The 26,995-nt window shown below is 41.8% G+C and overlaps 1 protein-coding gene across 1 annotated transcript in view; it reads right to left on the bottom strand.

Annotated features, from left to right (window-relative positions):
• The window catches only part of LOC126260505 (uncharacterized), a 654,533-nt gene that overhangs the window by 625,916 nt on the left and 1,622 nt on the right, over nucleotides 1-26,995 (bottom strand). The gene's annotated exons all lie outside the window — the stretch shown is intronic.

Raw genomic sequence — 26,995 nt, 5'->3', positions numbered from 1 at the left:
CCTCTTCATCTCAGAGTAGCACTTGCAACCTACGTCCTCAATTATTTGCTTGACATATTTCAATCTCTGTCTTCCTCTACAGTTTTTGCCCTCTACAGCTCCCTCTAGTACCATGGAAGTCATTCCCTCATGTCTTAGCAGATGTCCTATCATCCTGTCCCTTCTCCTTATCAGTGTTTTCCACATATTCCTTTCCTCTCCGATTCTGCGTAGAACCTCCTCATTCCTTACCATATCAGTCCACCTAATTTTCAACATTCGTCTATAGCACCACATATCAAAAGCTTCGATTCTCTTCTGTTCCGGTTTTCCCACAGTCCATGTTTCACTACCATACAATGCTGAACTCCAGACGTACATACCCAGAAATTTCTTCCTCAAATTAAGGCCGGTATTTCATATTAGTAGATTTCTCTTGGCCAGAAATGCCTTTTTTGCTATAGCGAGTCTGCTTTTGATATCCTCCTTGCTCCGTCCGTCATTGGTTATTTTACTGCCTAGGCAGCAGAATTCCTTAACTTCATTGACTTCGTGACCATCAATCCTGATGTTAAGTTTCTCGCTGTTCTCATTTCTACTACTTCTCATTACCTTCGTCTTTCTCCGATTTACTCTCAAACCATACTGTGTACTCATTAGACTGTTCATTTCGTTCAGCAGTTCATTTAATTCTTCTTCACTTTCACTCAGGATAGCAATGTCATCAGCGAATCGTATCATTGATATCTTTTCACGTTGTATTTTAATTCCACTCCTGAACCTTTCTTTTATTTCCACCATTGCTTCCTCGATGTGCAGATTGAAGTGTAGGGGTGAAAGGCTACAGCCTTGTCTTACACCCTTCTTAATACGAGCACATCGTTCTTGATCGTCCACTCTTATTATTCCCTCTCGGTTTTTGTACATATTGTATATGACCCGTCTCTCCCTATAGCTTACCCCTACTTTTTTCAGAATCTCGAACAGCTTGCTCCATTTTATATTGTCGAACGCTTTTTCCAGGTCGACAAATCCTATGAAAGTGGCTTGAGTTTTCTTTAGCCTTGCTTCCATTATTAGCCGTAACGTCAGAATTACCTCTCTCGTCCCTTTACTTTTCCTAAAGCCAAACTGATCGTCACCTAGCGCATTCTCAATTTTCTTTTCCATTCTTCTGCATATTATTCTTGTAAGCAGCTTCGATGCATGAGCTGTTAAGCTGATTGTGCGATAATTCTTGCACTTGTCAGATCTTTCCTCTTCGGAATTGTGTGGATGATGCTTTTCAGAAAGTCAGATGGTATATCGCCAGACTCATATATTCTACACACCAACGTGAATAGTCGTTTTGTTGCCACTTCCCACAATGATTTTAGAAATTCTGATTGAATGTTATGTATCCCTTCTGCCTTATTTGACCGTAAGTCCTCCAAAGCTCTTTAAAATTCCGATTCTAATACTGGATCCCCTATCTCTTTTAAATCGAGTCCTGTTTCTTCTTCTATCCCATCAGACAAATCTTCACCCTCATAGAGGCTTTCAATGTATTCTTTCCACCTATCTGCTCTCTCCTCTGCATTTAACAGTGGAATTCCCGTTGCACTCTTAATGTTACCACCGTTGCTTTTAATGCTACCAAAGGTTGTTTTGACTTTCGTGTTTGCTGAGTCTGTCCTTCCGACAATCATATCTTTTTCGATGTCTTCACATTTTTCCTGCAGCCATTTCGTCTTAGCTTCCCTGCACTTCCTATTTATTTCATTCCTCAGCGACTTGTATTTCTGTGTTCCTGATTTTCCCGGAACATGTTTTTACTTCCTCCTTCTATCAATCAGCTGAAATATATCTTCTGTTACCCATGGTTTCTTCGCAGCTACCTTCTCTGTACGTATGTTTCCCTTCCCCACTTCTGTGATGGCCCTTTTTAGAGATGTCCATTCCTCTTCAACTGTACTGCCTACTGCGCTATTCCTTATTGCTGTATCTATAGCGTTAGAGATCTTCAAACGTATCTCGTCATTCCTTAGTACTTCCGAATTCCACTTCTTTGCGTATTGATTCTTCCTGACTAATGTCTTGATCTTCAGCCTACTCTTCATCACTACTATTTTGTGATCTGAGTCTATATCTGCTCCTGGGTACGCCTTACAATCCAGGATCTGATTTCGGAATCTCTCTCTGACCATGATGTAATCCAATTGAAATCTTCCCGTATCTCCCGGCCTTTTCCAAGTATACCTCCTCCTCTTGTGATTCTTGAACAGGGTATTCGCTATTACTGGCTGAAACGTGTTACAGAACTCAATTAGTCTTTCTCCTCTTTCATTCCTTGTGCCAAGCCCATATTCTCCTGTAACCTTTTCTTCTATTCCTTCCCCTACAAATTCATTCCAGTCGCCCATGACTATTAGATTTTCGTCCCCCTTTACATACTGCATTACCCTTTCAATATCCTCATACACTTTCTCTATCTGTTCGTCTTCAGCTTGCGACGTCGGCATGTATACCTGAATTATCGTTGTCGGTGTTGGTCTGCTGTCGATTCTGATTAGAACAATCCGGTCACTGAACTTTTCACAGTAACACACCTTCTGCCCTACCTTCCTATTCATAACGAATCCTACACCTGTTATAACATTTTCTGCTTCTGTTGATATTACCCGATACTCATCTGACCAGAAATCCTTGTCTTCCTTCCACTTCACTTCACTGACCGCTACTATATCTAGATTGAGCCTTTGCATTTCGCTTTTCAGATTTTCTAGTTTCCCTGCCACGTTCAAGCTTCTGACATTCCACGCCCCGACTCGTAGAACGTTATCCTTTCGCTGATTATTCAATCTTTTTCTCATGGTAACCTCCCCCTTGGCAGTCCCCTCCCGCAGATCCGAATGGGGGACTATTCCGGAATCTTTTGCCAATGGAGAGATCATCATGACACTTCTTCAAATACAGGCCACATGTCCTGTGGATACACGTTACGAGTCTTTATTGCAGTGGTTTCCATTGCCTTCTGCATTCTCATGTCGTTGATCATTGCTGATTCTTCCGCCTTTAGGGGCAATTTCCCACCCCTAGGACAAGACAGTGCCCTGAACCTCTATCCCCTCCTCCGCGCTCTTTGACAAGGCCGTTGGCAGAATGAGGCTGACTTCTTATGCCGGAAGTCTTCAGCCGCCAATGCTGATTACTTATCATAATCGAGGCAGTGGCGGGGATCGAACCCGGGTTCAAATGGTTCAAATGGCTCTGAGCGCTATGGGACTTAACCTCTGTGGTCATCAGTCCCCTAGAACTTAGAACTACTTAAACCTAACTAACCTAAGGACATCACACACATCCATGCCCGAGGCAGGATTCGAACCTGCGACCGTAGCAGTCGCGCGGTTCCGGACTGCGCGCCAAGAACTGCTAGACCACCGCGGCCGGCTCGAACCCGGGACGGAAGACGTTTTGATTATGAATCGAAGACGCTACCCCTAGACCAGCAGTAGTCAAAGTTAATAAAGGCAGCTGTCGCTGTTAATTTATGTTTCGGAGAGTGTCATACGGCCATGTGGTAAGGTGGAATCGTCTAGACTGTTGCACATCTGAATTTTGAGACTACAGCGACAAATACACCTGTATATACGGCTCCCAGTTTGTTTCCACTGAACTGCTGTTTTTTCAATGAGCATTAATTGTTAGTTTGTAGCGTATATATAAACGTAACACACCGGAACTAAATGGAAGTCAAAACATAAAAGCCTCTCTACAATAGTACTGGATTAATGTTTCCTAAAAAACATATTGTGATTGCTTGCGACGGATGTACAAATATCAAACTTGAGAGCAGGGTAGAAAGAAACCATATGTCATCCATAGTCACGCAATTACAGTTTTAGATTTGCTTTTTTAACTCTCTAGGTAGAGTGAGTTGTTACAGCAACGACTTCCAGAATAGTCAATGAATTATCCAGACACCCCGAGAGCTAGTAGGAGGGAAGAGGCAATATATGGAAGGAGTGCACCGGGTTAGGAATTCCCTCATAACCAAGAGAAACCCCGCAAAATCCTTGATCAGATTCGATGGAGGTGAACTCATATTCATTTACAACCAGTAAGTCCGGACAAAAAATATCAAAACCTAGGGCACATGAAACTATGTTCATATGTGTTTGCACAGTGCAAAATAGATGAATGTGCAAGGTGCCGACATTCCAAATTGGTCGTCAAATAAACATCATATGCACTGAGTAATAATAGGTGTGACAGCAGTAATAAACTAAAGAAGCCAGAAGTTTCACATAGCAACACACAAGGGAAGGACAAACGTCATACTCAAGTTCGACCTTAGCGTCTAACACCGCACAAACTTTGGCCGTCAACTCCTGAACCCTGAACATGGTGTAGAGAATTCCCAATGAGTTTCCCCTGCTGCCTTACTAGTTACGGCGGACATGACTTGATGTTAGAGAGACGGAAAATCCTTCTACAGTACAGTAATAATAAACTCCATTTACCTGCACAAGTTGCAAAAACTGCTACATTTACAGCAGTTTTTCACGACGGCGTCTCCAGTGTCAGTGTAAGCCATGGCAACGTCGCACAAAATATAATATAGTATTCATTCAAAGTGTGCAGTCTTAAAGCATCGACTGCACACCCATCAGCGCAGCGCCGCGAAACTGCATCAAGAAGGTGCTGACACGTGCGCCGGTGGAAAGAGCGGGCAGAGCCACACCTCCAGGAAGACAGAGCTCAGCGCCCCTAGTCAACGCTGACGTAACCAGCCGTCCATCGCTGGTCGGCTCCAGTTCGGTCGCACACAACGGGAGTGTCAATTCTGAGTAATAGGCAGACAATACGTAGCCACTGTTCCACAAGTAGTAATAGTATGTAAAATGTCATTGCACGTAGGAGGCACAGGAAGAACATCAAGCCACCTCAAAATATGAAGTTAAGTTATGTTTCATTCCTTTTAGAAATGAAGTGTTCTGTTAATCTACAAGGGTTATCTGTACATCATTTTCGATTCTTGCCACTAGACATCGCAACTTTTCCTCTTCCTTGTTTGTGTCGCTGCTGACTCCCACAGTAGCCAACAGAACACAAATATCCCCAGTTCCGTTTGAACAGTGTCACAAGCAACGGAAGTTCTTGCCAGGCGATCCTCTTCAGTTTCGACAGATGTATCGAACAAAAGGCTAATTACATGGCTCGTCATAAAAAAATCACGTGCGGTAAGAGCAAGTGAACATACTGGCCACGTAATAGGGCCTCCTCCGCTTTTCCCCTTTCCAGGGACAGTCTGGTCCGGGTATGCATGAACCTTGGTCCAAAGTAAAGTGGGCTCCATGATGATGGTACCACATCCGTTGACGAATAACAAATGGGATATCTTCCGGGAAGCTGATCATTATATCTCTGACAAACAATGCAATGATGAATTTAAATGGAAAGGAAGAAGAAACAGGCCTAGTAGATAACGATTTATTACACATGTCCGCACGTTGACCGCACGTTGACTAATAGTTGATGGCTATTCGCAACTGTGGCGTCGGGATTGCCACTCTGCTGTCTTAGTAACAATAGTCTCTATACATGAATTCAACTGTCAGAGATATCAGAAACATTTTCGCTTATAACTTCCGTCTCTGTCGTTTCTGCACCATGGTGCCTTACCTCAAATTTATACATTTACCCTTCTCCATCATCTGTGAAAGTTTGAAACATCAACAGGGAATCATACTGTATGTGAGGAAGGAGAATGCATAACACAAATATTGATAAAGTTGTGTCACACATACGCACTGTTTCCTACAAACATCAAAAATAGCAAAATATAAATTAACGGCAAACAGCAACAAAAAAATGGTTCAAATGGCTCTGAGCACTATGGGACTCAACTGCTGTGGTCATAAGTCCCCTAGAACTTAGAACTACTTAAACCTAACTAACCTAAGGACAGCACACAACACCCAGCCATCACGAGGCAGAGAAAATCCCTGACTCCGCCGTGAATCTAACCCGGGAACCCGGGCGTGGGAAGCGAGAACGCTACCGCACGACCACGAGATGCGGGCAAACAGCAACAGAACTGATGACTACGCAGTACTCGAACTGGAGATATTCCACTACTTTACAAGCAAAATAACACATGACGGACGGAGCAAAGTGCATATCATATTAGACTAATCTGGCCGAGAAATCTGACCAAAAAAGTCTACTAGTAGCGTACGTGTGGATTTATTTGGGGAATAATCTTTTAAGAGTGTGTTTTATAAATACTGGATTGTATTGATGCCGAGTATGGTATGTGGGGGGAAGTGGCAAAGGAGAGAATCGAAACGTTTATGGGTGGTGTTACTGAATGATGCTTGAAATTAATTGAAGGGATAAGAATTGGAGAGGTTGCATATAGAATCAGCAAAGAAAGGATTACGTGGTAAGCAGGAACTGTAGGAAGCAATAGGATGGTGAGACGTGTGACATTTCGGAATAACATCAGACACAAAATGGTGTACAGGGTGACCCAAAGCTCCATAAACATTTAAAAAATCAACACTTCACGGAATAATACAGGTAGAGTCGTGAAAACAGTCACATATTCTTGTCAAGACACAGGGTTTTATTGAAACAAAAAAAAAAACTGCGCAACGTGAAGAACAGATGATGCTTCAAATGATACAAAAACAATAATTAACACAACATTTGATTTTTAAGAAGTACGTTGTTCTTTATACCGGATTCTCAACATGTAGACCGTTATTCATCAACAATATACATAGTCGAGGAACAATGTCGTGAAGAGCACAGTACAGCTTGTCAGTAAATTTGGTGGCAAAATGTTATGCAGCACCACTGATCAGGTCAAACGATCACGGTAGACCTGGGGCTTCAGAATCACGTGGATTCAGGTCCGAGGGCCTCGGAGGCCAGCATGTCCGCAAGAGATTTTTCACACGTGTAGCAGTATGGGGTACAGCGTTATCCTGCGCAAGATTCATAGCTTCCAGCAGTTGTTTATCACCCACTCTAGGGACGATCGATTCTGTATCATACCGGCGCACCTCGCCCCGTCACGATTCCCATGGGCGTGTGACATGTTGCTGCCCAGGCCCATATGTTGGCCGTTTTCTACACTCGTTTTATTTTTTGTTTTTTCAATGAAATCTCATGTCATTTGGGATATGTGTGTCACCTCTCTGTCAACATTATTCCGTGAATATGTGTGTCACCTTGTAAGAGGTATGCGATGTATGCGCTGCCTGCAACAGGCAAGACTTAGGAGAGTCTCTGACCAGAGAGCAGTATGTAGTTAGTTGTTGCTTGTCGCTAGTCGGCATCAGTCTGCTTTAGTCTTCAGTAGTCTGCGTGATTCGGCAGTAGTCTGCAGTAGTCGGCAGTAGTCGACGGTAGTCGGCGCGTGTCTGCGCTTGTGTGCAGTCTGCTCTGGTCGGGACTCTGGAGGATGAGTATTATTGTAGAAGGTAAAGAAGCAGCCTTGCGCATATCTAATAATGTATGTCAACTGTCATTCAATTTCTTTTAAAAAACACCCCAAATAATAATTTTTATAATATAAAGTATTTTTTTTTAAAAAAAAGCATTCATTTCAATTTAAAGATTTTATTCAATGGATTATCTTTTCTTTCACGAGTCACAAAGCATAGGCCAGCATTGCACGGAGCTGTGCAAAAAAAAAAAAAAAATTTAGGTAAGAGCAGATATATTTGCAGTTTTTATTGAGGTAAGAATTTTTGATTTTTTAAATTCAGAATACAGAGCCGTGCCGCAGCGCTGCTGTCGTCATAAAATTTACCAGGTTACTGAATTTCTTTTTTATTATTTTCGTGTTTAGGAATTTTTCTGTTTCGAACTTAACATTAAATGAGAAAAGAATTTTGTGGTTACATTAAATGTGAATGCATTTTTGCATGGAGACTATAAATGGGAACCAATTTTATTCAGAAGTAACAAAATTTAAAAATTCATCTAATTATTATTTCCGTGGGGAGGTTACACATGGTTCATATTTTAATTTTAATATTTTTTGTGGGGAGGTTACAACCTCTCTGTCAACATTCTTCCGTGAATTACTGGATTTTCAAATGTCAACTAACTTTCGGGTCGTCTTTCACACTGAAGAGCCAAAAAACCTGGTACAATTGCCTAATATAATGTAAGGCCCAGTGGGCACTCAGAAGTGCCGCAACACGATGTGGCATGGACTCGACTAATGTCTGAAGTAGTGATGGAGGGAAGTGACACCATGAATCCTGCAGAGCTGCCTATAAATCCGTGAGAGTGCGAGGGGGTGGAGATCTCTTCTGAGGAGCATTTTGCAAGGCATCCCAAATATGGTCAGTAATGATTATGTCAAGGAAGTTTGGTGGTCATAGGAAGGGCGTGAACTCAGAAGACTGTTCCTCGAGCAACCATGTAGCAATTCTGGACGTATGGGGTGTCGCATTGTCCTGCTGGAATTGCCGAAGTCCTTCGGAATGCGCAATGGAAGTTAATGGATGTAACTGAAATGACAGGATTCTAACGCACGTGTCACCTGTCAGAGCCGTTCCTAGATGTATCGGGGGTTTCCATGTCGCTCCAACTGCACACGCCCTACACCAAAACAGAACCTCCGCCAGCTTCAACAGTTCCCTGCTGACACGCAGCGTCCATGGATTTAAGAGGCTGTCTCCATACCCGTACAAGTCAATCTGCTCGATAAAAGAGACTCGCCCGACCAGGTAACTTATATCCAGTCATCAGCAGTCCAATTTCGGTGTTGATGGACCCGGACGAGGCGCAAAGGTTTGTGTCGTGCAGTCATCATGGGCAGACGAGTGGGCTTTCGGATCGGAAAGCCCATATCGATGATGTTTCGTTGAATGGTTCGCACACTGACACTTGTTAATGGCTCAGATTTGAAATCTGCAGCAGTTTGCGGAAGGATTTCAGTTCTGTTACACTGAACGATTCTCTTCAGTCATCGTTGATCCCGTTGTTGGAGGCTCTTTTTCAGGCCAGAGCGAAGTCGGAGGTTTGATGTTTTACCGGATTCCTGATATTCACGGTACATTCGTGAAATGGTCGTACGGGAAAACCCCACTTCATCGGTACCTCAGAGATGCTGTGTCCCATCGCTCATGTGCCGACTATAACACGACGTTCAAACTCACTTAAATCTTGATAACCTGGCATTGTAGCAGCAGTAACCGATCTAACCACTGCTCCAGACACTTTCTGTCTTATATAGGCGTTTCCGACCGCAGCGCCGTATTCTGCCTGTTTACATATCTCTGAATTTGAATACGCATGCCTATACCAGTTTCTTTGGAGATTCAGTATACATGCACCATTAGTGGATTATATCGAGGGTAGGTTCTACTCCGAAGTGAAGAAACTGACAGAAGAGTGAATATCGGTGTATGCTGCATCATATCAGTCAGACCAATCCTAAGACAGGTGACAGCCTCACACACTCCGAAAAAAATTAATATGTGTTTTTCTTGATTATCTGCCAAGACATCTATAGAATCTTATTGCAGAACTTGGTCTTCTCACATCCCTTGTTTATCGAGGTATTAATTCATGTAGCGTTCTCTAATCTCATGTACTTAATCCAAGGAAAAAGTTTATGTAGTTCTCATAAACCCATCCAGGAGCCGTAATTTTCACTAATCATGTGACCTCCAATCTTTAAAGAAAAGAAAAAAAGAGCACCGATGCGAGAGTTTATGTCAGAGCACTTATTGTGCTGTCTAACTCGTGCACAGTTTCATGTTGCAAATATTACTGTCGACAAAATGTTATTCACGCAGCTACAACTGTAGCACGTTTCAAAACGCATTACGTAACGTCGTTATACGAGTATATGAACGTTGTATTAAGAGTACATATATGTAGAATGAATTACAAATTAATTCAACGTCAGCAGAAAATGGATGCGGAACTAATACTCTAGTACCTTACTGCTTAAGTGGCGCTTTGGGTAGTAAAACCATCAAAATACGGGAATCGAGATACGAAAATGGTTAACAACAAAAATATCGAAGAGGGCCGTATATTCGAATAAGCAGTGTAGCTTCGCGGACGTCATACTGGTTCCCAACAAAATAAGGAGGTAAGAATTAGGAGGCAATCAGTGATTAGACTTCTGCTTCGAAGTCTGTCAGTGCATGTATCGGAAGAGGACATAAATACCTCCCACATGAACGCCCGTTAAATGATTGGGTGTTCTATGGAGCGAAGTACAAAAATAGTAGGGTAGCTGCAGCGAAAGCGAGTCTACCGTTAGTGTTATTTAAAAGAGAAAATCGACGTCAGCAATATCAAGCACACACCTGAAAAGAAACAACGCCAACGTAGTCGATATGTATGTGTCGATAGCTTCGGCTGAGATCGTCGATCAATTAATTAATGCGGTTACTGTGATGTAGTGTTGTTCTAAAGCAAATCGTTATTTATTATAGACTTCGTACTTCGTAAGTGGATCTCTAATAACGTCCTCAAGAGCTTTTCATACTGCGGCTAAAATGCTGTTAGGCTTTTACTTGCGTAGAGATTTGCAGTTATCATTCGTGATCGTAAGTTCGTACAGACAGTGTCAGTTTGGATAAAATTCTTATTTTGTTAGGGTGCCTCATTATTATTTTATAATGACGCGATCTAACACCTAAAATTATTTTATTGAAAAGGTATTTCAAATACACCAATAGAAAGAAATAAATTAAAAATATGTTTGATACTTTAGTCTATGATTGACTTTTTAAAGACGCTTGCCGATGTAAATTCACTATTTTAATGTTTTAACAATAACGAATTTGTCACGCAGTCCTGTGGTTGTGATCACTGTTAACTAACGCAACACGAGAGACTTTAGACGTACTAACGGGGCTTGAGTTCGCTTTACCGTGGCGAAGTTGTCATCCACACGGCTACAGGTTTTGACTCGTTGCATACAACACAGCAGCCAAGCCTGGTTTTGATAATGCGCGCATTTCACCTACTCTGTTCCGCAGCATATTGTGCTCTTCGTGAAGTACAGCTAACCGCTGTCGCTACAATCATCTGTATGCAGATTCTCGCTTATTCATCACTGGGTGTGATTCGCAGTCAGTTGTGAAACAGAAGGTCTTTCCAATCGGATTGAACACAGTCCGTGGTGTATTATAGGGTGCCGGCTGACTAATTTCCCATTATCTAATTTCTATTCATTGCTTACGTCCTATCACTCGATTTTGGAACGTACCTTTCATAGGGAGGAATCATGGAGTTCGTGTTTTAGTTTATGAGTGACATGTTATGTCTATTAGCCTCTTGAATTCGATGCATATCTTCCATACGGCAATTTTAATTCAATCTTTATGCAAGGTAGTCGTAAATTCGTCGTCCAGCAGATGGATGAGATTTCCTTCGTCGATATCTGCCCTGTTCCGCTCCTTCCATCTGGAGTCAACCACATTTGCTACATCTGCTTCATCCCTGACTACAGCAATTAATGTAAGCACTTACCTGGATGTCAGACGTTATGGGGGCTAAGACTGCCTAACGTATTATTAAACTCCAGCACTCAGTTTCCTATGCTATATATCCCAGCAGGCCTATGTTGCGTAAGACGTCTTCTACACGAGAACATGTAAGACTTCTGGGCAGACAGGAAACCGTTTAACCCTAGAAATACGAAGGCATTTTCCACAATGCGTGCTACCGAGGGGATAGGGTACTTTATGCCAAACCGAAAAAAATACATAAAAAAATCGATACTTCTTCTTCAGTTGCATTAACAACATACGTTTTGAACAGGTACTAACGTGAAATTAGGGTCAAGAACTTGAAAATACCTATTAGCCCACAATTACTAATATCAACATTTTTTCAGTAACATGTATTACCGACTTCGTGAGTGCAACAAAAAAATTTAAGAACTACATATCTCGTTCATTGTTGGCCACTTTTATGTTCAACATACCTTTTAAACACAAACTGATTTGTACATTAGACACTTAAACTCTAAATAATGAACACGACGCTCAATAGAGAAAGTGACATCAGCTACTATGACTAACAGTTTTGGGTTAAGTTTAACTGAAAGATTTAAAAATTACAAACATGGAATCTGAGAATTCATTAACAATAAATATATTTTTCAAAATTTTAAGTTATGAAGTAACTGATTAAATTACAGTATCTTCAATAGGTGGCCATCTCTCTGCCTCCTCCCTCCCCCCCCCCCCTCATCAATTGGTATTACGTGGGTAAGGTAGACTTGTGGGCCCTCAAGTGCAACTGTGTGAACTGTGGGAGTGAGAGAGAATAGACTGTCATTTCAGAAAGCGAAGTAAGCAATGTGACGCCAGTAACAAGTTTCACCATATCATAACTTTGGCCAAGGGCACTGCCAAACGGAGGTTTGTGTCTCTAGATTTGGAAACGAGAAATTAGGATAGAAACCACGCTCCTCATAGCTTATGTCGTATAGTTTGCTCTTGATCTGCCTAGGTGTTTGAAACGCCCGCATCCATCTTCTTCCACTAATGGTCCTCCCTCGGCTACTAATCTGCTGTACATAAGCAGACCCTTCTTGTCACGTTTATTGTTCTGCGGGTCTATGTACCCAGCGCGATGGTCACCACGACTGGCAATATGGACCTGCGCTAGTCAAAATGGCAGCTCTCTTGTCGCTGGCTATGAAAAGGAAGACAGAAGGAAGATCAACGGGTAACGTCCCGTCGGCTCGGGGCGGATAAGGATGGAGAAACAAAATAGGCAGTGATCAAGGGAACCATACCGGCAATCACCTGAAAGATTTAGGGAAGTCACGAGAATGGTCAAACTCTGGATGAACAGATGAGGATTTGCGCCTCTGTCATCTCTAGCGCTTGATTTAAATAATAAAAACTGCACCAGTTACCTATGTTTTGATGTTAAGAACAACGCGATTCGAGAATTTATTCTCATTTTCAAATGCATTTGAGTATTTCTTACGTCTTACCCACCCGGCATACAGCTCAGCGCAAGCTGCCAAAGCCCAGCTGAAGTTTGAATGTAAAGTAAAAGCGGAGGGAGTCACGCCTGTAATGTTATAGGAATTTAAAACGAGAACCGCAAAAGTTCATAAAGTCGGAAAAGAGGTCACTCAATCTCACAGATCCGTGTCAAACTATAACCCTCGCATCGTGACCCAGCAGGCAGTTGCGCAGTCGGTCTTAGCCTAAAGTAATTCTCTAATGAGAATCTAGTCGTCGCTCAATCTTGCCGTAAACGTATGAAAGGTAGATATGACAAAAATGCGGGTAGCCGCAAATTCGTTTGAAGTAACGTAGTCTTAAGAGTATTAGTATTTTACATGCAACTTGAGAGGAGAAGTGACGCTTTTAGGATGAGTTTTCTTCGTGATTATGTTACTGCTCTCTTTCGGCTTTGCTTAATGAAAAGATTCATTGAGTCTTTCTGAATGAGTGGACAACGCAATGGTGATGGAAATAATGAGATCCGTCCATGGAACAGCATAGATGTGAACAGTTTCTTTACGTCGACTAACGGCATCTTTCCTTACAGCTGTTGCAGTAACGAAGTGCAAAGTTTTGTATAAAGTTGAGTAACACTATCTAGAATTGATGTAAAGACAAAGTAGCATCTACATACTGTTAAAATGAATTTTAGTGTATATAGTTAATTTTATAATGTCTCTTCCGCCAAATTTGCATGCATATCGGAATGATCAGACATTAAAAAATGAAATACGTAATACGTATCTAGACGGGCAAAACGGCGATAACAACAACATTGAACATGTAGTCTCATTCTCCCTATTGTGGGATTGCAATAAATGTTAGAAGAATTAGGGGATATAGACAGTGTGGCATATGGAGGTATGGATCGGTCAGGGATCGTGCACGTATAGCCAGAACTATTGAAGCGACACAGCTCGCGATATTAGGGAAAACATAGCTCGAGTCCCGTTCAGGCACAAATTTGCATTTTTTGCTGATAAGTAGTATATCAATACCTGATCCACCTTCTGTTGAATAATTCGCAATCAGTTCTTAAATTTCGTAACAGTTAATGCATATGTCACATTGATTACTGAGTGTGTTCTTTCCTCAGTTACACTTTATCTGAAAATACGATAAATTAATATTTAAGATTGATCAAATATTTGAGAATGATGACATGTTTATCACTGTCTATTTCAGATTGTTGCAGATGACAGGAGAGTTCTAGTTATGTCTCTGTACGGAATAAACAGTGCATGAGTGCATAATGGAAAGTAGTACATACTCACTGTTTGAGATTCGTCAAACCAATTCCTAGTAACATTGTTATTTGTCTCTTCAGTTTCTTTCCGTATGGGATACAAAATTAAAGATTAGTTGCATTCGGTTTCGTGGCACGGGACAGTCTGTGTGCTACTTGTTGACTCCTATCAATACTCATTTTACCTGTACGCAAAACATCTCGATAGCGTCATGTAAGTTACATGTGTTCTCTTGATACCTATCGGCCATCCCAAACAAGCACTCCCCCTACGCGACATACTTCTCCTGCGGTATTCTACTAGTTATCGGTGGCAGCTTAAGTTCTAAATCGACAAGCTTTCTTTCGAGTTCTGTGACAACAACACAGTTTCTCAGAACCGCGGTCTGAAGACATTAATATCTGAAGACATGAAGCTCGTATCGAAAAAGAGAAATATGGACCCTTATACACGGAGATACAGTGACAAAATTCTCTGAAATTGATCTCCGTCATTTAGTTCAAAAGAAAGTCTGAGTGTCACCATATGTCATACTGTCCACCCTCCTCTCCAGACTATTTTCTGTTCCTAATGCTGACGATACGTTTCAACCGTTCAATATTTAAGCATATCCCTATGCGTGCCTTTCCCATAAGATGCCGTGAAAGCCCTGGATAAAGGCAGTTGTGCAGATCCACCACTTTTTGACTTTTTAGGACCACACCTAAGTATCTTAAAGAAAGTAAAGTCACGTGTGGTACGGTAATAAAATAAATTCTTAACTCGATTCGTTTGTAATGAGGACGCAGCTTGGTATCTTGGATGAAGGTCATGAATGCATAGGTACTGGGAGGCGTATGGCAGGGAGGTGTGCTCATCTACATCTACATCCACATTCCGCAACCAACCTCGCGGTGTGTGGCGGACGTATGGTACTTTGTGCAGCAATGTGACCTTCCCTTTTCCTTTTTGAGTCTAGAAATATTCGTGGAAACAACAATTGCTAGTAAGTCTCTGTGGACTTGAATCTCAATCTCTATGATTTTATATTCACTGTCTTTCCAGAGATATGCGTAGGAGGAAGCAACATGTCGCTTAACTCTTCCAGAAATGTAAGCTCTCGGATTAAACAGTAAACCACACCGTGCTTCAGAACGCCTCTCTTGTAACGTTTGCCACTGAAGTCATCTGAGCATCTCCGTCATGGTTTCACTTTCCCTCCTCAACCTGTAACGAAATGTGGTTCTCTTCTTTGTATCCTCTGTTCCCTGCATCAGTCCTATCTGGTATGGATCCCATACTGACGAGCGATGTTCAAGCAGTGGCCTCACGATTGATTTGTAAGTTAGCTGTTTTGCTGATGGACTACATTTCCTGAGGGTTCCGCCAATGAATGCTTTACCCGCCTTTAATTTTATGTGGTCGTTTCCCTTTAAATTGCTCCGTATGCATACTCTAAGGTATTTCATGAATGTAACTGATTCCACTTGTTTCTTACACAATCATCATAAATTAACAGACCATTCTGTCTATGTGTGATAAATACGTTACATTTGTTTATGCAGAGATCCAATTGCCATTCCCTGCGTCAAATGCAAATGCATTTCGCTACAGTTTTCTAGCGTGCGCAAAAAGCCGTATGGAAGATCCGATCTTAAGCAGTACGTCGTTTATATATATGTATAATGCGGAAACTAATGATCTTGTAGTACTCCCTTGGGGTACACTTTAAGTTATTTTTACGTCTGAAGACTTCTCTCTGTTGAGAATGACATGCTCTGTTTTGTTTGCTATAAACTATTCATTATAGTCACACACTTAGTCTGACATTACATACGTACGTGCTTTGCTAATTAGTCGACAGTATGGAAGTGTGTCGAACGTATTAAGTATCTGAGGGACAGGGCGTCAGTCTGTGCGCCTGTACGTACTGCTCCATGAGGCTCGTGGACGAACATAGCGAATTCGGTTTTACACAACGGTTGTTTTCGAACCACATATTTATTCAGTTTCAGAAAAGTCACAATAATCGAGCATTAAACATGTTCCAACAACAGGCCAAAGTCAGAGATACGAACCATCTCGATATCAGGAATGACCTGCTCCTTTTTTTATATATAGTTTTGTTGCCGATATCTGTTTAATGACCTGGGAGACTGTGCTACCCCAGATGTTTTTCACTAACAGCAATACCGTACCTGTATTGACCGACCAATTGCAACAGGCATGGAACTCCATCTCACTCTTGCATTCAACACTCTGGTGGTTACACCGCTGAATTAAAGTACCAGCATTTAACGTTTGCAATGGTTTATCTCGGGCTTACATTATCCCGCTACCTTGCAATGTTAATGACACCATAGCGGCAACCACTGTTTGCGGTTTCCCTTGACGTGACTGTAGAGAAAGGGTCGTTGGCAGTGGTGTGCCCAACGACAACAATGGTTTAAGCTATGATACCACATGTATTCATAGAAGTCACAATTCAGTGTAAAGTATCACAACAACGTGTGGTACGTGGTACCATCTGATACAGAATGATCACTATTTCGTTAATTTGGACAGCATCCGTTAAATTTATGGTGTATTTAGACGGTGACTATGCCCTATCTTCAAGGTCTCCGTGAAATTATGTTTCAGCATTATAACGCAAGACAGTACGTTGTCTGTGTTGTTCTGAGCAACTTCGATACAGAGGATGTACGACAGCACGTTCTTCAGATCCGCCATCCAAATAAAACATCTGGTCATCGGTTGCAAACAGAAGTGTTTATCATGTCATACAGTCGAAGTAGCATGGAATCACGTACCCGTGATTCACATTCACACGGAGGTTGACTCGATGCCATGGGGTTAGAGCACTTGCTATGCCAGCTTTGACAGATGTCTGTACTAAATTTCGCATTCAACACACCCCCACATCACAAACTGCAGCATTTAGTCGTCTTTCCACATGGTATACATGCAACACACTGACGTGACAAAAGTCATTGGACACCTCCTAAGATCGCGTTCGACCTCCTTTTGTCCTGCGTAGTGCATCAGCTGGACGTGACATGGACTCAGCAAGTCGTTGGAAGTCTCCTGCAAAGATACTGAGCCATAGCCGTACATAACTGCAAAATTGATGCCGGCATAAGATGCGCTCGTACTGACGTCTTGATTATGTCCCATTAATGCATGATGGGATCTAGGTAGCTAAATTATTCGCTCGATTCGTCCCTAACGTTTTTCAAACCAATCGAGAACCATTGTGGCCCGGTGACGTGACATTGTTGTTTGGGTACATGAAGTGCATGAGTAGCTGCCAGTCGTCTCCAAGTAAGCAAATACAACCCATTTCCGTCAATGAACGGATCAGGTGACCAGAGGACCCAATCCATTCCATGTAAAACACCTCACACCACTGTGGACCATCACCAGCTTGCACAGTGCTTTGCTGACAACTTGGGTCCATGGATTCGTGAGATATGCTCCACACTCGAACCACACCGTCAGCTCTTACCAACGAAAATCGGAACTTACCAGATCAGGCCACTTCCAATCTCTAAGGTCCAATTGATATGGTCACGATTCCAGGTGAGACGCTGCAGGCGATGTCGTCCGATTATCAATGCCATTAGCGTCGGTACCCTGCTGTCATAGCCCAAAAACGTCAAATTTCGCCGTACTGTCCGAACGGAGACGTTCGTCGTAAGTTCCACGTTGATTTCAGCTTGTGTTTCAAGCAGTGTTGCTTGTCTGTTAGCACTGACAACTCTACGCAAACGCCGCTGATTCCGGTCGTTAAGTGAAGGCCGTCTGCCACTGCTTTGTTCATGGTGAGAAGTAATGGCTGAAACTTGGTATTTTGGGCAATTTCTTGAGACTTTCGATCTCGGAATTGAATTTCCCAACGATTTCTAATGGAATGTCCCATGTGTCTAGTTCCAACTACCATTCCGCGTTAAAAGTCTGTTCATTTCCGTAGTGCAAGTATAATAACTTTGGAAACTTTTCGCATGAATTACCTGCGTAGAACCGACAGCTCCGCTAATGTGCTGTTTCAAGCCTTGCTTACAAGACGCTACCGTCCTCCGCATATATGCATGTCGCTATCCCATGACTTTTGTCAGTGCATGCATCCACTATTCTTTATGATGTTGTAATTTTAATTTCTAGCATTGTTTTCATAAACCCAGTCTATAAGAAATTTGTGTGCTGTTCACCGAAAGCATAAACAGATCTTTCTGGCAGATTAAAACTGTGTTTCGGATCATAATTCGAAACCGGGACCTTGCCTTTCTCTAGCAAGTTTTCTGCCAACTGAGCTAACCAATCATAACTCATTTCCTGTCCTCACAGCTTTATTTCGACCAGTATATCATCTCTTACCTTCCAAACCTCCTGCTGCGGCAAAGAATTTTAATCCGCCAGGAAGTCTCGCATCACTGCACATTCTGCTGCGAAAATGAAAATTCATTCTGGGAATATAAACGTAGGTCAGTACCTTCGGTATAGTTATATGTATAACTCGAAGGGCCCTCCGATATTTGGCTGTTCCCCCATTACATTTGGCGTGCCTAAGGCGGAAGTGTTAGACCGCGGTCATGCCCCAGTGTGGCCACACCGTCTCAGGCGGCGCACGGCTTGGTGCTTAGTGCGCACCAGCCGCTGTTGTACAGTGCTGGCGACGCCCTTGGCAGCCGCTACTCTGCTCAGCTCCGCACGACCGGCTGACCACCCTTTAACCTTTCGCACTGCCTACTCGTCTGTGGCGACCGCAACGACTACCTCAGATCCCGACCGCACCGTGGGTGGATAAATCACTACTCATCTAACGTGGCTGATGGATCTTCACACCAGCTCTGGTGTAAACTTGAAGCTATAAGCGTATAGTGTGCTGAGCGTAGAGAAAGTGAAAGAGAAAATCAATGAAAAATTAGATTGTTACACAAGTCGGCTGAGTAGGCTATTGAGGGTGTTTCGGGAGAATGGTAAATATTTTAGGATTTGGTGCTGGTACAGATTAGCTAAAATGAAACATTCCATATACCATGAGTTCCACTTTTATTGGTTACAATAGTTCTCCTTGCTTACAGAGGTGCAGTTCGTTAAATACATAATTACTCAGTTCAGAAGTTGATACTTCAGTTTCTATGGGTTTATTTTTCATTGATTGACGTTTCTGTTTTAATATTCTACTTGACTTTAGATGATTGAATGTTTCATCTGTGCAACTGATTGTGACGTGTAGACCAATAGTACTGTGCCGTGCGGGTCCTTCTTATCTAGACTCGTTTGAAAAAGAGCTACCAGCATTATTGGAAGAGATTTCTTTGCCTGCAGTCATGGCTCTGTTCCTATATCAAGGCGGAGCACTTGCAAATTCTAGTCGTCAGGTGACACATCATCTAAACTAATCATTCCTCAAAAGGTAGATCGGCAGGATTGATAGCGTTTCTTGGCCGCCAGGGTCTCTGGACGTTACCCTCTTAGATTACTGCCAACGTGAATGGTTGAAAGGCAACGGTGCAAAGTAAAAATAAGCACAAGGATCGAATTAATCATTCGGATTGTGAATTGGCCTTCGCTCATAAAAGAACGCCCAGGCGTACTCAAGAGAGATACATGCGGTGTCTTGAAAAGAGTGCAACATTACATTTACGTCAGAGAGATGTTTAGGAAGCTAAATCTTGAAATAAATCAATTCCCTTTAATTAACACCTGTGAGCTTTTTGGGAGGTACCGGGGGGGGGTTACATGATATGACCTGTATCCGTGTAAGCAATGAAAGCTCAAAATGTTACGGAGTGTTTTATTCTGATTAGTTCTTACTGCCGCATCCTAAAATATTTCCTGTTGCTCTTTTAAGCATCCGGTATATTAAGATGAGCCTTCTAAGTGAACTAATCGCTGGATTTCCAAACAAAGCCCAAGTGACGGAGTGATTTATCCATGACGCTGCAGCAAATATATGATTTAATTCGCCAGAAAAGCTCCTGCTGACTGAGTAATGGTATAAACATTTGGGTTACGCTTAGAAACGCACTGTGCGAAAGCTGCATAACCCTGACGTTAATATTTCAGCGAAATTTACGCAAAAACACGAAAGAATATCCGTTACCTAAACAAGACATTACTAAGTGAAGCAATAATAAGTGACAAAGTAAGTTTTAATCTCTCTAGTGCTTAAAACTCATGTAATTCATTAGTGTTACATAGAACAACAATGTTTATCAAGGAGAAAATTACTGACAACGAGACAGCCGAAATGTTTCGTTCTTGAAGAGCACATAAGTGCGCCGTGAGAAAAACAGAAGTAGTGCTTTTTTTTGTTTTTGCTGCAATTAAGTCTTGGTTGCGACACTGTATCATTATATACATGGAAATTGTAAAAATGCTGCACTCTCGGAGGTTTTATAAAAACTTAAGCACAAAGTGAGTACAAACCACATCTGTAGTACTTTGATGGAAGCAACACAATCGCACCTGGGAGGAATTATTTCAATGAAGAATCCATTTTGGAACTCTGACCCTCAGAAATGAGTAGCAATTGATCTACAGAATTCGTTTGGACAATACTACCCATAAGAAAATATTTGCAGTAATTATGTTCTATACTACAGAAGATTGGTTGACATGAGGGAATGATTGTTGGAATAGTTACAAAGACAGTGCCATTTTAGCATTTTGGGGCTACCTGTAGCACCAGCACAACTTTGTGAAGAGACATTGTAAGTAAAATGTGACGAACAATAATCATTGGTAAACTGTCACTGATTTGTGCGCTTTATGCACATCACTGATGCTAGAGTGCATAAAGCAACAGGAAAAAAAATCGTCCATCAAATAAGATGTTAAGATGATTGGACCCCCTAAACTGGTAAAATCGAAATCTGATTTTATGTGACTCTGTTGAGCAACAAACTATTTTTAAAATAGTAGTACACAAATGCGACAATCGAATTTTAAATTTGCTTAAAGCCTTACTGTGTTTTTAAACCGCAGACTTACACGCTGATTATTCACATAGTGGGTTTCTGGTGCCAGGAGTAATGACCCTTTCGCCTCTACGATGAACTCTAGGATCTGCTTATATTGTGTATAGAAACACAGTGCGAAACGTGAAGGTGTGTACGGTAAGAAACATGCTTGAAAGTAATTGCTACTAGCTTGTTGCTTTGTCTTAGATAAGATTCGAAGAGCTGATGAATTCGTAATTCCGCTTTCACTCAGTTCAACTAAAGTCATTCCTAAAAATTTATCGTCTTATTTCAAAACAGTATTTTGTTAATTATAGAACTGATAGACCGAGCACCAATACTCATACTCGGAAATTCCACAAATGTCGTGAAACATGTTGTTTCTTACTACTTAAATCTACGCCTATTTGTACAGTATACAAAAATCTTTTGTTTTATTCAATTTGTTTGTAATGGTCACAACAAAGAGCAGCCGATGGTCACTAAAAGTCACGTCACCTTGGCCTCCTCTTTGGACGGAAGTCGTAGAGACCGTTGATGCTGAGTAGTTTGTCTGCGAAACCGACATCGATGAAGTGCGTTGTGTTAATGCTTGAAAGTAATTGCTACTAGCTTGTTGCTTTGTCTTAGATAAGCTTCGAAGAGCTGATAAATTCGTAATTCCGCTTTCACTCAGTTCAAATAAAACCTCTGGAATACTTATTAATACTCACCTAGTCAAAAAGTCGCTTTTTCTCATAGAGTAGATCTATGAATCTCTGGATTACCATAGTGCTTCGGAAGCAACAGATCAAACCATTTCATCTGAAAAGTTACAGTTTCATTTATATGGATTTTAATACCCCGCTAAGTCTGTCTGTAACGTGATGTTTACGCTGGACATTATGTCGACTATTATCTTTTAGAGATACCAGTCACTTCTGTGTAAGTGATCCTGTTTCTTGTTTATCTAAAATACGAGTTTGTGACCCGTGGTCTAGGGGTAGCGTCTTTGATTCATGATCAAAACGTCTTCGGTCCCGGGTTCGATCCCCGGCACTGCTTAAATTTTGATAAATAATCAGCATTGGCGGCCGAAGACTTCCGGCATAAGAAGTCAGCCTCATTTTGCCAACGGCCTTGTCAAAGAGGGCGGAGGAGCGGATAGAGGTTCAGGGCACTCTCTTGTCCTAGGGGTGGCAAATTGCCCCTAAAGGCAGAAGAATCAGCAATGATCAACGACATGAGGATGCAGAAGGCAATGGAAACCACTGCATAAAAGACACGTAACGTGTATCCACAGGACATGTGGCCTGGAATTGAAGAAGTGTCATGATGATCTCTCCATTGGCAAAAGATTCCGGAATAGTCCCCAGTTCGGATCACCGGGAGGGACTCCTAAGGGGGAGGTTACCATGAGAAAAAGATTGAATAATCAACGAAACGATGACGTTCTACGAGTCGCGGCGTGGAATGTCAGAAGCTTGAACGTGGTAGGGAAACTAGAAAATCTGAAAAGGGAAATACAAAGGCTCAATCTAGATATAGTAGCGGTCAGTGAAGTGAAGTGGAAGGAAGACATTTCTGGTCAGATGAGTATCGGGTAATATCAACAGCAGCAGAAAATGGTATAACAGGTGTAGGATTCGTTATGAATAGGAAGGTAAGGCAGAGGGTGTGTTACTGTGAACAGTTCAGTGACCGGGTTGTTCTAATCAGAATCGACAGCAGACCAACACCGACAACGATAGTTCAGGTATACATGCAGACGTGGCAAGCTGAAGATGAACAGACAGAGAAACTGTATGAGGATATTGAAAGGGTAATGCAGTATGTAAAGGGGGACGAAAATGTAATAGTCATGGGCGACTGGAATGCAGTTGTAGGGGAAGGAGTAGAAGAAAAGGTTACAGGAGAATATGGGCTTGGGACAACGAATGAAAGAGGAGAAAGACTAATTGAGTTCTGTAACAAGTTTCAGCTAGTAATAGCGAATACCCTGTTCAAGAATCACAAGAGGAGAAGGTATACTTGGAAAAGGCCGGGAGAAACGGGAAGATTTCAATTAGATTACATCATGGTCAGACAGAGATTCCGAAATCAGATCCTGGATTGTAAGGCGTACCCAGGAGCAGATATAGACTCAGATCACAATATAGTAGTGATGAAGAGTAGGCTGAGGTTCAAGACATTGGTCAGGAAGAATCAATACGCAAAGAAGTGGGATACGGAAGTACTAAGGAATGACGAGAAAAAAATGGCTCTGAGCACCATGGGACTTAACATCTATGGTCATCAGTCCCCTAGAACTTAGAACTACTTAAACCTAACTAACCTAAGGACAGCACACAACACCCAGCCATCACGAGGCAGAGAAAATCCCTGACCCCGCCGGGAATCGTACCCGTGAACCCGGGAGTGGGAAGCGAGAACAATACCGCACGACCACGAGATGCGGGCGAATGACGAGATACGTTTGAAGTTCTCTAATGCTATAGATACAGCAATAAGGAATAGCGCAGTACGCAGTACAGTTGAAGAGGAATCGACGTCTCTAAAAATGGCTATCACAGAAGTTGGGAAGGAAAACATAGGTACAAAGAAAGTAGCTGCGAAGAAACCATGGGTAACAGAAGATATACTTCAGTTGATTGACGAAAGGAGGAAGTACAAACATGTTCCGGGAAAATCAGGAATACAGAAATACAAGTCGCTTAGGAATGAAATAAATAGGAAGCGCAGGGAAGCTAAGAAGAAATGGCTGCAGGAAAAATGTGAAGACATCGAAAAGGATATGTTTGTCGGAAGGACAGACTCAGCACACAGGAAAGTCAAAACAACCTTTGGTGACATTAAAAGCAACGGTGGTAACATTAAGAGTGCAACGGGAATTCCACCGTTAAATGCAGAGGAGAGAGCAGATAGGTGGAAAGAATACATTGAAAGCCTCTATGAGGGTGAAGATTTGTCTGATGTGATAGAAGAAGAAACAGGAGTCGATTTAAAACAAGGGATAGATAACATTCCATCAGAATTTCTAAAATCATTGGGGGAAGTGGCAACAAAACGACTATTCACGTTGGTGTGTAGAATATATGAGTCTGGCGACATACCATCTGACTTTCGGAAAAGCATCATCCACACAATTCCGAAGACGGAAAGAGCTGACAAGTGCGAAAATTATCGCACAATCAGCTTAACAGCTCATGCATCGAAGCTCCTTACAAGAATAATATACAGAAGAATGGAAAAGAAAATTGAGAATGCCCTAGGTGACGATCAGTTTGGCTTTATGAAAAGTAAAGGGACGAGAGAGGCAATTCTGACGTTACGGCTAATAATGGAAGCAAGGCTAAAGAAAACTCAAGCCACTTTCATAGGATTTGTCGACCTGGAAAAAGCGTTAGACAATATAAAATGGTGCAAGCTATTCCAGATTCTGAAAAAAGTAGGGGTAAGCTATAGGGAGAGACGGGTCACATAGAATATGTACAACAACCAAGAGGGAATAATAAGAGTGGACGATCAAGAACGAAGTGCTCGCATTATGAAGGGTGTAAGACAAGGCTGTAGCCTTTCGCCCCTACTCTTCAATCTGTACATCGAGGAAGCAGTGATGGAAATAAAAGAAAGATTCAGGAGTGGAATGAAAATACAAGGTGAAAGGATATCAATGATACGATTCGCTGATGACATTGCTAACCTGAGTGAAAGTGAAGAAGAATTAAATGATCTGCTGTACGGAATGAACAGTCTAATGAGTACACACTATGGTTTGAGAGTAAATCGTAGAAAGACGAAGGTAATGAGAAGTAGTAGAAATGAGAACAGCGAGAAACTTAACATCAGGATTGATTGTCACGAAGTCAATGAAGTTAAGGAATTCTGCTACCTTGGCAGTAAAATAACCAATGACTGACGGAGCAAGGAGGACATCAAAAGCAGACTCGCTATGGCAAAAAAGGCATTTCTGGCCAAGAGAAGTCTACTAATATGAAATACCGGCCTTAATTTGAGGAAGAAATTTCTGAGGATGTACGTCTGTAATACAGCATTCTATGGTAGTGAAACATGGACTGTGGGAAAACCGAAGCAGAAGAGAATCGAAGCATTTGAGATGTGGTGCTATAGACGAATGTTGAATATTAGGTGGACTGATAAGGTAAGGAATGAGGAGGATCTACGCAGAATCTGAAGGAAAGGAATATGTGGAAAACACTGATAAGCAGAAGGGACAGGATGATAGGACGTCTGCTAAGACATGAGGGAATGACTTCCATGGTACTAGAGGGAGCTGTAGAGGGCAAAAACTGTAGAGGAAGACAGAGATTGGAATACGTCAAGCAAATAATTGAGGACGTAGGTTGCAAGTGCTACCCTGAGATGAAGAGGTTAGCACAGGAAAGGAATTCGTGGCGGGCCGCATCAAACCAGTCAGTAGACTGATGACAAAAAACAAAAAAAAATATTCGGAAAGTAAGGTCCAATTATGTGCGAAATGGAAATCACTGTGAAAATGTGGTGGAACTTTACGCAGATGTGTTGTACAGTGTTTTTAGTATGCCTGTAGATCGCTTCACGTCGTCCTTTTCAGTTCAGAGCGCTACGCGATTACGTAGAAATTCCTAAAAAAAGAAACAGTATCTCCCGCCAGGTGTGTGGATCTGGTGAGACATTACGCCTGATGCTATGCAGCCTACATAACATAAATTTCATGCGTTTCTTTCTTCAAGTTAATTTTTAACCGCATTCTGCAGGAGCAAAAGAGACTCCTGCAGCGTTTTTGATGGGAAGTGTTCGATCAACCACGACACAACTCTTAATTGGTTCCCTCCGTTGTTCAGCTCTGCTCATATGAACTGCTGGCTACGAAGACAACATTTTGGCACAAACAACGAAAGGCAACCAGCGTAGAGAATTGACGAAGAGCACAGGCGGCTGCTCTCTGTGACGAGGGTAGTGGAAACTTTGTACAAAGCCACGACAAATGTCCTCGTCGGAGAAGCAACTATTTAGAGAGGTAGGTGGAAGGTGTGGCTAATTGTTAAAAATTAAATACAAAATTAATTTTCACTGTGGTTTACATTTCGCGACCGATGGGACCTTAATTTTCCGAACAGCCATCGTAGTTGCGTCTAGAGCTGATATCATTATAGACCGAAATCTCAAATATTACATTCTGAAGAATTACTAGTCAGACTCATAAAAGGTGTATGCATCTCAGTTCAAATCTCATCAAAATGCCATACCGTCTTCGTGAAAAGCTACATTTGCATATGAAGGCCCTCATCCTCTCATGCTGTGTAAAAGGGTTTTGGTGTGAACCAACTAAACTGGTATAGTGAGAGGAATGAATGGTTTATATGTTTAAAAGTAATGTGATGTTCCGTGAAGAATCACATTTTCTATCTTGAGAATAACATCTCACCGTTTCTTCAAATTACTACGTACTGACGTGATGTGAAAGCCGAGAGCACATTAAATCAACTGCAATCTCTTCTAATTCTAATAGGTTTGTAGCAGGAGTTCTTTCTGGAGACTCGTTCGTCACCTATCGGACAGAAAGTAGATTTTTCTCATAAGAACGCAGAGACCTTGTAAACTCATGTTCTGGGTCACTCGACATTTCAGACGAGATAGTTCGTGTTGCTGCTTTAAACCCTCGAAAAGACTAGCAAACTGGTGTACTAGGAAAGGTTAGATGCTCTCACAACTGTTACATTTTGTGTTGGAAAAAATTTCGACGTTTCGAAGAAAATTTCTGCCCCAATTTTCTGAAGGTTGATAATAAGCAATATAAGATGGAAGTTGACCCATTTTCATACTTCAGTAGCATACTACATGTTGA

This window comes from Schistocerca nitens, chromosome 5 (genome assembly GCF_023898315.1).
Source record: "Schistocerca nitens isolate TAMUIC-IGC-003100 chromosome 5, iqSchNite1.1, whole genome shotgun sequence".
NCBI classification, from domain to species: Eukaryota; Metazoa; Arthropoda; class Insecta; order Orthoptera; family Acrididae; genus Schistocerca; species Schistocerca nitens.
The sequence above is the reverse complement of the archived record's forward strand: the minus strand, read 5'-3'. Positions and strand labels throughout refer to the sequence as shown.